The following is an 11,996-nucleotide window of genomic DNA, read 5'->3' as shown; positions in this document are numbered from 1 at the left end:
GCCTTGAAATTTTGAAAAACTGGGTCACAATTGGTTTGACCTGAGCACATTTGTGAGAGTCTACATCATTAAGAAATAGTTCCCCTTCATTATTTATAAGAGCACAGAAGCAGATGTGCAATTGTTCCCTGTATAATTTTCACACATAAAATATCATGTAGTTGGAGGACACTGTTAAAGAGCATAGTAATGCACTGCCTTTATTTCTGAGATGGAGTTGCCTCTGTCATTGTGTTTAGTAAACACACTTCTATTATGGTGAGTGGATGGCTGTCAGTTCTGTTTTCTTCAAAAATATCCAATGTATTTCAGAGTCTTGTCAAACTTCTTGTTTTCAGTACATTGCTTATGTATTTAACAAACTTATCTTTGATATTAGCTCCAAAAAAATCACACAGAGCTTTTCATCCAAAACTATTTCTCCTCTTTAGTCAGCTTTTCTGAAATCTACTACTAGACTTACAGATTTGCATTTCTGTGTGTACGCTAAAGATGTAAAATGTCTTTCCATTCATCTCACTTAAAACAAGTTCCAAAATACAGTGTTTATATAAACAAGTGAGTTTTTTCCTCATGAAAACTGTATCCATTAAAATATGGAATCCATATCAAGGAAGTCACTTATCTTTTTAAGACAGAAGTTAAAAATGCCTAGATCACAAAATTCAAGGGAAATTCTGCTCATTGCTCAATTTCATTTGGAGAGAGCCTTTTCATTGAAAAGAAATGGTCTCCTGTGGATGAGGACATTGAGGCAAATTTAGAAATGTGGAAATCTAACTTTATTTGCTGTTCATTTTCATGACTGAAGAAACACTCTTGTCTTTTATTTCCTCCTGATTAGAATTTCCTGATAACATTGTCTTTGCTTTTAAGACATACCAGGGCTAAATCATATATAAATGTTATTACTTATTAAAAATTTCTGTGTATGAATTTTGTCCTTTTTAAAGTGAAGTATAGTCATGCTTTGATATTCATGGGGATTGGTTCCAGAACCTCCCTTGGATACCGAAATCCACAGATGCTCAAGTCCCTGATATAAAATGTCCTAGTATTTGCCCCTAAACTATGCACATCCTCTCATATACTTTAAATCATCCCAAGACTACTTATCATACATAATACATACTGTCTAAATGCTATGTAAATAGCTGTTATACTGTATCATATGGAAAATAATGACAAAAAAGTATGTACTTCTTCAGTACAGACACAATTTTTAAAAATATTTTGATACATGGTAGGTTGAATCCATGGATGCAGAACCCATGGATACAGAGGACAAACTGTATACCAGCATCAAGCTTTCTGAACACCCATGACATGGTTTCTCTTATTTTCCAAAATTATCCAAGCAAGTCAAATGTCATTCCACTGTGCAGCTTTTCTGGAGTATGCTAGAATAATTATTTGCTAGCTGTAATATACTCCTATAGTATTCCTACAAGTTTCTTTTATTTCCTATTGCTGACAGTAATATTTTCTACTCACTGTATTGGACCATGAGAAAGTATGCATCTTAGTTTATTGGCATGCATTTTAGAATTGCTGTGTACATTGAACACGGTGGCATTTTTTTATTTCCCCCAAACTCCTACAGTATTGATGTTCCTAAGACCACTAGATTTGCCACAATTATGGTATCTGTCTTCTCTAAGAGAATATGAGCCTCTTCAAAGCAAATTGTGTTAATCCAAATTGCATATATTATAATACCTGGATATTTCATAATTAGTAATAAAGAGAATGGCGCTATTGATTAAAAGTAAGCATGGATACATCTTTAGATGCACCAAACAGATCCAAGTAGAAATAGATGAATTAGAAGAGACTGCCTCTCTTATTTAAAGCAGATTAAGAGATGACTGGTATTGTCTTCTTCTGCCCTGAAACATTGCATTTTGCATCCGTTTCTTCTGGGTGATTTTGGAAGTGTTTTTCTCAAGATTCTACATGTTGAAAGAGAACACATGAGCAAGAATAGACCTTCAAAGATTTTCAGTGAACAATGCGTGAGCTCCTTCTCTAGCAGGACTAATCAGCATCCATTTTTTTCAGAATTGAGAAAGTCTATATCTTTCCCAGATTTAAGCTGCAAGAACTATATAATCTTGGAGTTTGTAGGAGACATGTTTTGTAGTATGTGTGGAGGGGGTGTTAGTAAATCAAGTCAATGAAAGCTAAGCAGGACAGAGAGGGAAAAAAGGTAGGAGAATGGTAAGAGGGATTACTGAAAAGGCAGAAGAGACAAAGAGTGGAGGATTGGTTCAAATGCCTGGATACAGTTTTATCTGAATCCAGTAAACTATCAATAATATTGTTTGTTTAATTACATTAGCAAATAATTTATCTTTGTTCTCTCTCCCTCTCCTTTTCTCCTCTCTCTTTGTCTTTTCTTGAAACAAGTGTGAGTTGTGTTTCTGACCTTGGCAAACAAACAATTTTTGATAATAAGAAAAATATTTAATTATGGAAAAAATATGAAGGAATTGTCAGATGTTTTCCTTTAAAAATGGGTAATAGCACATAGCCCAGAAATTTTTACCTGATGATGATAATAGTGACAAAAGGGGTAGTTCTTCAAATGCTATGTTTATTTTTGCCCTTGAAAACTAGGTAGTTTAATTTTGTTTACTGAGTAATGTGAAATAATTACCACAAAATATATGAACACACGCTGAAGAGCAAAACAGCCAAACAAATTACCTTGGCCAGTAAAATGGATAAACGACTATTTTCTTTATTCTTAGAAAGTACTTCCATTTTTCTAGAGTTCATTACCTCTCCTTACGGTGGCCAATAAGTACTTGTAGAACTTCAGGGATAATTTTTGTTTTCAGATAATCAGCCTGAGATGATAGGTTTTGTAGTCTTGATGACTACATTTCTCATTTATAAGTGTGAGGAGTGCTCCCTCAATTTCACTGTCTTCTCCATAACACATGATCCATGAAAAGCTTCATTCCTCTGAAATCAATCATTAGATCTCAGAAAAAAGTATGCCCCAGAAACGGAACCTGATTTAAAAAGTCAAACTGAAGATGTCTTTTCAGTGTGGACTAGTGTTCTCTTTGCTTTCTTTTGTCTATACTAGTTTTCCTTAACATGTCTCTCTTCTTCAAGATAAAATTAAAGAAATGTGAGCCAAACACACAGAAGGAATGAAATAGCTGCTGATCTTCAGCCATCTGGGGAATGGACAGTGATGTGTCCTAGAGTTCTAGTTCTTCTTCCCGCCCTAGGCCACTTCTGAGGACCATTGCATTCCTCTTTGTGTCCCCATTAAGTGAAATATTCTCATAAGTATTAATTCTCAAAAATTTCACATTGATGTATCAATCATCCTGAGAAGCTTTATGATGGAATGCTTTTTTCCCCAGCAGGAGGCAGAATAACACAGTGAAATCAGATAGAGAGGTGCGTTCCGATTTTGCCATGCCCTATTGTGTCATTTATTAAAAACCTGTTTGCTTTATTTAACTTTTTTTAACTTAACTGATGTATAATTGGCAAAAATGATATATATTTAAGATGTACCATATGATGATTTGACATACATGTACATTGTGAATCACTGCATTAAACTAATTAACATATCCATCATCCTAATGTGTAATTTAAGAAAACAATTGGCTGGGCATGGTGGCTCACGCCTGTAATCCCAGCACTTTGGGAGGCCAAGGTGGGTGGATCATGAGGTCAAGAGCTCGAGACCACCCCGGCCAACATGGTGAAACCCTGTCTCTACTAAAAATACAAAAATTAACTGGGCATGGTGCTGCATGCCTGTAGTCCCAGCTACTCCAGAGGCTGAGAAAGGAGAATCGCTTGAACCCGGGAGGCGGAGGTTGCAGTGCGCTGAAATTGCGCCACTGCACTCCAGCCTGGCGACAGAACAAGACTCTGTCTCAAAAAAACAAAAACAAAAACAAAAAACAATTTAAGATCTTCTTTAATCCTCAATGCTAATTAAAATGGTAATAATAATAGTTCCTAACTAATGAAGTTATTGAGATGCTTAGATGATAATATTTAAAATTAATTAGAAATAAAATCTAGCACATGATAATCAATGTATTAGATACAATTATCAATATTCTCCACCTTTTTTTCTTCCCCCTCTTATTTCATTCTCATGATGATGTAATTAGTGAGCTACTGGCGTTAATGGGAGTATCATTATTCTTCAACTGAGTTAAGGAAGAAAAGCAAACCCTATAAACCATTATAATAAGCTAAGCCCCATGAAGAAGAGATTTTATTGATTACATGTTACCATGCCAGGATTTTCTATTTAACAGGGGATTTTGAAGATGAGGTAAAGCCTTAATGCAAAGGCAGATGGAATAGATGGACAACTCCTACTTACTAAGTCATGGTTCCATTGATTCTCTAAGAAAGAATCTTATGCTTCTCAGCAGGTAAAGAGGGTGGCTCTTCAATACTCCCTTGAATCACCCCTTAGACAATGCTGATGGATGCAGGTACTGATGCGCCCTGCTGATACCTCAAGGAAAACATAAATCTAACTCCATACATCCCAGGTTACAGAATCCTGTCTACCAAAGTGCATAAAAAGAATGGTCCAACCGTTTCAAGAAAATAACTAACCAAATGGTACTTTCAGTAGGAGCCTGCTGTAATTTACTGGAACTGTATTATATGCTTGAATGAGTCCTGGAACAATGCTATTCTACTTTATTCTGAGAGTTACTCATGATCACACAGATAAGAACAAGAACTAGCAGTAGCCTCTGCTTAAAGTATCATTGCCCTATTAATGTATCTGCTGAACATATGGAAGGCATGAGTTTCAGCACAGAGGGTCTACTGGGGAGAGAGGTGAGCATGCTAAAAATGAAATTGGTATGCAGTCAGAATCTGGCCAGACAAGGACTTGCGTTGCAGAGCTCACGTATTTGGCTGTCAGTGGAACATTCCCAGACTTTTTTTTTTTTTTTTTTATACTTTAAGTTATAGGGTACATGTGCACAACATGCAGGTTTGTTACATGTGTGTACATGTCCCATGTTGGTGTGCTCTACCCACTAACTCGTCATTTACATTAGGTATATCTCCCAATGCTATCCCTCCCCCTCCCCCCACCCCACGACAGGCCCCAGTGTGTGATGTTCCCCTTTCTGTGTCCAAGTGTTCTCATTCTTCAATTCCCACCTATGAGTGAGAACCTGCTGTGTTTGGTTTTTTGTCCTTGCGATAGTTTGCTGAGAATATGAATAGATGGAAGACATCCCCTTTTTACTTTACTTTCCTGTAATGCTCATACATCTTTGGACTTTCGGAGTGATTTCTAGAAATAGATCTTTTGCCTACTATAAAAGGGTTCCCCTGGAAAGGTTTAGGGTATAGGGATAGACACAAAGAATTCAAAGTGTCTTGCTTGGTGTTTGAAGCTCTCCATGATATGATCCCAAGTCCCTTTCTCAGTCTTATTGCCACTACACATTTTCCTGGGTCTTATACGGCAACTAAGCTGGCATCTTCTGAATCCCCCAACTTAGGCTTTATTCATTCCCTTGCCTTCCCACAGACCATCTTCACCATGCTTCTCCGACTGATAAAATGCTGCATTTTTGAGGTCCAGCCCAAATGTTATCTCGTCATTGAAGTCTTAGATGGTCTCTTTAGGAAGGTCACAGGTCCAAATTGGTGATACTTTTACTTTGGCTATGGCTTACTTTCCTTGTTAATGCGTGCATCTTTGTCAGGAGGGATTAGGTTGTCTTTCTCTCTTTATTTCCCACACAATGCCTACGACAGTAGAGAGTCAGAAGTAGTGCTGTCCCAACAATTACAAGAAAAAAGTTAGACAAAATGCAAGTTCATAACTTTTATGGAAACTGTGATTGAGCTGAAATCTAAAAACAATCAACTAGAAGAAAATTTGGGGAGAGACAGATGCCTTGAGGGAAACAAATCTGTGATGGAAGCACTTACTTACCTGAGGCATGTGGTATACGCATTTTGCAGAGTTCATTACCTCTCCTACTTACAATGGTTAATTAGTGTTTCTAAAACTTCAAGGGAAATTTATTTTTTGAGATACTCACTGTAGGGTTATAGGGTTTGTAGTCTTGCTGACTAAATTTTATTTTTTTTATTCAAAGGTATGAAGGATACTTCCTTGAGTCCTATCACTGTTTTTCCCATAGCACATGATTCAGGAAGCATTAAATCTCAGAAAAAGTTACACCTGGGGAAGAAAAATGTTATCTGATCAAAGAAGTTAAGATGAAGGTGTCTTTTTGGTGTCCTCTCATCTTTTCTTTGGCGCCCGTTATATATAATAACATTCCTCAACATATCAATTTTCTTTAAGATAAATTTTAAAATGTATCAATTAGAAACTGTTTTATGACTGAAAAGAAAAAATATAGAGCAGTTGGGTTGATGAACACCGAACACATGGAGGTGCTAAGAGAGTGGCATCCCAGAGAGGGCATGGAATCTCTGTTTCACTTCTGCCACACCTTGCCCCATGCTTCTCTTCTATTTGACTGCTCCGGAGTTGTATCCTTTATAATGAATGATAATAGATAACTGAGATAAACTCTGATTTGGTGGTACAGAAAGGAAAATGATTTTGTCTTGCCCTTGGTGCATTATGGCCACCGTGGACCTAAATACTGGAATTATTAAGCCATATAAAAGTAATTTGTTTGTAATTTGGGTGACTTTAGGTGCAAACCCTGGTAGGAGCCACTGGAAACCCTGAAGAGCTACTGCCTGTCTGATCCCTCTAAGAAGCAACTATATAAGTTGTCTGTACTTTCTGAAATCTATTATTCAGTAGAAAAAATTAAAAGGTTGAGAGTTGGTGATCTGGTTTATTAGATGGTGCAATGATGGGTCCATAAGAGTGCTATCGTGGAGAGTTTCAGCATCCAGGAGGCACTGATCAGGATTTTAACAACAACAGTCAGAATACCTAAACAAGTTTCTATTACCTAGCCTTTGACCATCTTTACTATAAAACTGAATCTGTATTTTTGACTTTTTGGAGTTATATATTCTCTGAGTTAATTCAATGAAAATATTAAAGGTGATTTGGGAATAAGAAAATACATTTTAATGAAGACTTTTTAAATAAATAAAATTTTCTATAAAATTATTTTGAATGTTACTGTAGCTATTTCATTTTTCTAATCCCTGACATTAATGTTGATGAGTCAAGAAAGTTTAAAGAATCACCTGAAAAGCTGCAGAAACATTTTAAATGCCTCCATTTTATTACCTCTCATTGCACTCATCTAAGTATATAATAAGAAGGCAGAAAACCAGAAAGAATAGAAATGACCTGGACAATGCTATAAATGAACTTGTTATAAACAACTTAGCATTTATAGAGCATTCCATGCAATGATAAGCATTTTTCTCAAGTTAAAATGGATCATTCACCAAGATAGATATATCCGGTGGTACGAAACAACCATAGTATACTTTAAAGAAAAAACGATACAAAATGTGTCTTCAGGCCATAATAAAATTAAACTAGAAATCAATAAAATAAGAATAACTGGAAAGACCTCAAACATTAGAAAATTAAACAACACACATCTTTGATCAAAGAAGTCTCAAGGCAAATAAAAAAAATTTTGAACTTCTTAAAAATGAAAATACTACATTCGGAATTTGGGGGATGCAGATAAAACCATGTCCTTATAGGAAAAGTCTAGGATTAAATGTATTTATTAGGATAAAAGGAAAGTCTTAAATCAGCAACCTAAATCTTTATCCTAAAAAAAAAAAAAAAAAAAAAAAAAGTAAAAGAAGAGCAAGTTAAACCCCAAGTAAACAAAATGAAAAAAAGATAAAAGTTAAGGCTGGGCGCGGTGGCTCATGCCTGTAATCCCAGCATTTTGGGAGGCCAAGGCGGGCGGATTACCTGAGGTCAGGAGTTCAAGACCAGCCTGGCCAACATGGTGAAACTCCGTCTCTACTAAAAATATGAAAATTAGCCACGCATGGTGACACACACCTGTAATCCCAGCTACTGGGTAGGCTGAGGCAGAAAAATTGCAGGAGGCGGAGGTTGTAGTGAGCTGAGATCATGCCACCATGCTCCAGTCTGGCCAACAGAGTGAGACTCTGGCTCAAAAAAAAAAAAAAAAAAAAAAAATACTGCTTAGTATTTACCCAAAGAGGTTGAAAGCTTATATCCACATAATAACTTGGACACAGATGTGTATAGCAACTTTATTCATAATCACTAAAACTTGGAAACAACGAAGATGTCCTTCAGTGTGTGAGTGGATAAACTGTGGTTACAGCCAAACAGTGGAATATGATTTCGTGCCAAAAAGAAATGAGCTATTAAACCCTGAAAAGACACTTAGATATCACTAAATGAAAGACGCGGACTTGAAAAGGATTTCTGACTTTCTGGAAAAGGCAAAACTATGGAATCAGTAAAAAGATTAGTGGTTGTCACCGATTGGGGGAGAGACGGATGAACAGGTGGAGTACAGACAAATTTTAGGGCAGTGAAAATGCCCTGTAAGATGCTATAATGGCAGATATATATCATCACACATTTTTCCAAACCCACAGCACGTGCAACACCAAGAGTAAACCCTATTGTAAACTATGAATTTCAGGTAACAATAATGTGTCGATGGAGGTTCTTCCGCTGGAACAATTGTGTGGGATCACTCTTGCGTGGGATGTCGAGAGTGGGGAAGTAGTGCATGTGTAGAGGTAGGGGATATATGGGAACTCTGTACCTTTCACTGAATTTTACTGTGAATCCAAAACTGCTCTAAGAAATATAGTTTATTAATAAAACAAACCAGAACAAAACAGAAAGCACTAATACGCAAATTATGCTAGCGAGGTTATTTGTTTTACGCAGACATTAGAAGTAAGCTTATGCCTTTTTTTGCATTGTAAAGATGTCACCCTACCAGGGACACCTTTCCTCTAGACATTTGAATGGATGGTTTTTGTTTTTTTTTTTTTTTTTTTTTTTTTTTTTTGAGACGATGTCTCGCTCTCGCCAAAGCTGGAGTGCAGTGGCGCAATCTCTGCTCACTGCAAGCTCCGCCTCCCAGGTTCATGCCATTCTCCTGCCTCTGCCTCCCGAGTAACTGGGAGTACAGGCGCCCGCTACCATGGCTGGCTAATTTTTTTGTATTTTTAGTAGAGACGGGGTTTCACCATGTTAGCCAGGATGGTCTCCATCTCCTGACCTCGTGATCCGCCCGCCTTGGCCTCCCAGAGTGCTGGGATTACAGGCGTGAGCCACTGCGCCCGGCCTGGATGGTTCTTTTTATTTATTATCCAGAGCTCATCTCAAATATTAGGTTCTTAGAGAAGTTGGCTCTAACCACTCTATGTAAAACAAGTACACAATGTATATTTTAATACATATTTAATCATGAAAATATTATTTGATCATCTAAAAGATTAAAAAATGATAAACATCAAGAATTTTTTGAAAGAGGCAGTTTTGCTTTTATAGATTTTCTTTATTGCTTTTCTATTTTTAATTTTTTAATTTTAACTTTTTTTTTTTTTTTTTTTAGAACAACACTCATTAGAATGGCCAATATCCAAAACACTGATAACACCAAATGTGGCAAGGATGTGAAATAGCAGTAGCTCTCATTCTTTGCTGGTGGAAATGCAAAATGATACAGACCCTTTGCAAAACAGTTCAGCAATTTCATAGGAAAAGAGTATGCTCACTGTTGTTCTATCTCATTGTTGTTTTAATTTGCAATACTCTAAATATATATGATGTTGAACATCTCTTCATGTGCTTAATTGCCATCTGTGTATCTTCTTCTGTCAGACGTCTGTCCAGATCATTGGATTTTTAATATAATAATTATCTTTAATATAGATTATGTTTACATTGTTTAAAGTAAGTGAAATATATTTTAAAAAATGCAGATCCAAAAGTTTTGGAACCTATAAAAAAATCCACAGAAATCCATAGAAAGAGTTTTAAAAACACAGAGCTAGAAAATCTCTGTTATTTCCAATTTTCATCTTCTAGGATTCAAAGACATTGGATAGATAGAGGGAAGCAGGTTTTCTTGACGTGTTTATATTATGGCCAAGCTTGATAAAAATAAATCGATTCCAAAAAGCAAAAGGAATGCAAAGCAATCTAGTTGCAAGCTATGCAGTTAGTCCTCCAAATATTCTGATTTTGAATTTGGTAAGAATTTCTTCTTATTAGTAAGGAAAGTATTCACAGCTGTATTCTCAATCAGCCTTTGCTGCAGTCAGTCTTCAAAGTTTTTATTCTTGTCTTTGTCTGTGGAGCCTGAAAGAATTACCCCTATAAATAAGGTAGAAAGTTCTGCTGGTTAGAAGTAGATAAGAAGATTACATGCTTATCTCTGTGGTCTGTCAGCACCCTACAAATTGGGGAACTGAATATATCCATGTTCAAACAAGAAGTTTGCTCTACATTTCTACTCTATTCTGTTCTCAGAAATTAAATTGTAATAGACGTTTAAAAAGTAGCGGTTGTACAGATCAGTATTTTACTGATTATTACAGAGTAGATTTTAATCAAATATGCCCTTCTTTGATTTTAAAAAGGAGAGAGCAAAAGCCCATTGAAAAGAAAAAAAAATTCCATCTTCTACTATTACTATAAAGTTGGATAATAATTAATAAACAGCCCTTGGGGAAGTTTTATGCATTGCATTAATATAATTTTTCTCAAACTATGCATGCAGTGATTCACAGTGAGAATGACGTGCCTCTGGTGAATTATGAAACCTCAAACATGCTGACTGGGAAAAACTTCCCTGGTTATTCCAACATATATTTAATTGCATATGTCTATGGTCTTTTTAAAAAAAAAATGTTGTCTTTTGGAATCACATGATAGCTTTTCAGCAAAAAATCCTCCTGATTACTTGACCATCTAGTTTTTCCTATTTGTATTAGAAGTACAAACAGTAGGGATTATATAACTGTGCTTTGGGATAAGACTTTAGCAAGGACATTGTACTTGATCTTTTCAAGGTTATTTTTGGCTGCATAACAAATTGCTTCAAAACTTAATGGATTAAAATAGCTATTCTATTTCTCTCATACTTTGAGGGCTCAGGAATCTGGAGACTTCCTGAGCCTGTCATCATCAACTGAAGATTTGCCTGGGTTACAACATTCAAGCTGTCTCACTCTCATAGCTGGCAATGAATTGCTGGCTGTTCTGGGGCACCTTCGTGTGGCCTCTCCATGGGTAATGGGAGTCTCACAGCATGACAACTTTGTTCCAAGACAGGTGTCCCAAGAGGGAGCAGCTAAAAGGCAAATATTCAAGGAAATCAAAGAAGAAGCTGCCAGGTGTTCATTTCAGATATCTCACTGTGTGGTTATAAGTGAGTCACATTCAAAAGAAGAAGAAATTGTCCCGCTCTACCAACGGGAAAAATGCCAAAGAGTTTAAAGTCATCTTTATTGCATCACATACAGTGTTTCTTAAATGGCAACTTGGGCATTCGGTATTGACCAGTTTCGCTGGGGAATTATCAGTGTTGCATCCACATCTTGTTATAGCATTGTCAAAAATATTTCCTATGTCAACCTCCCCTCTAGTTTCCCAGTTCACTTTATATACCTTAAAATATCTAAAAATGTAACCGATAAAGCTTATTGTAGAAAGTCTGAACACAAAAAAACAGATTAAAAATATACCTTGCTTCTAATCTCATTGTTTAGTGATATCCCTATTTTGCAGTTTTAGCATAAACATTCAAGTTTATATAATTTTGTTAAATTGCTTTTTCATTTAAGAGTTAAACAGTGTTCCATGCCATTAAATTTTTTATATTATTTACATCTTTTAAATACTTTTATTATTTTAGAAAAATCTTACATTGTCTTACTAATTTTTTTTTTTTTTTTTTTTTGAGACGGAGTCTCGCTCTATTGCCCAGGCTGGAGTGCAGTGGCGAGATCTCAGCTCACGGCAAGCTCTGCCTCCCAGGTTCCCACCATTTTCCTGC

Source organism: Symphalangus syndactylus, chromosome 21 (genome assembly GCF_028878055.3).
Source record: "Symphalangus syndactylus isolate Jambi chromosome 21, NHGRI_mSymSyn1-v2.1_pri, whole genome shotgun sequence".
Classification (NCBI taxonomy): domain Eukaryota; kingdom Metazoa; phylum Chordata; class Mammalia; order Primates; family Hylobatidae; genus Symphalangus; species Symphalangus syndactylus.
This window is presented reverse-complemented; position numbering follows the sequence as displayed.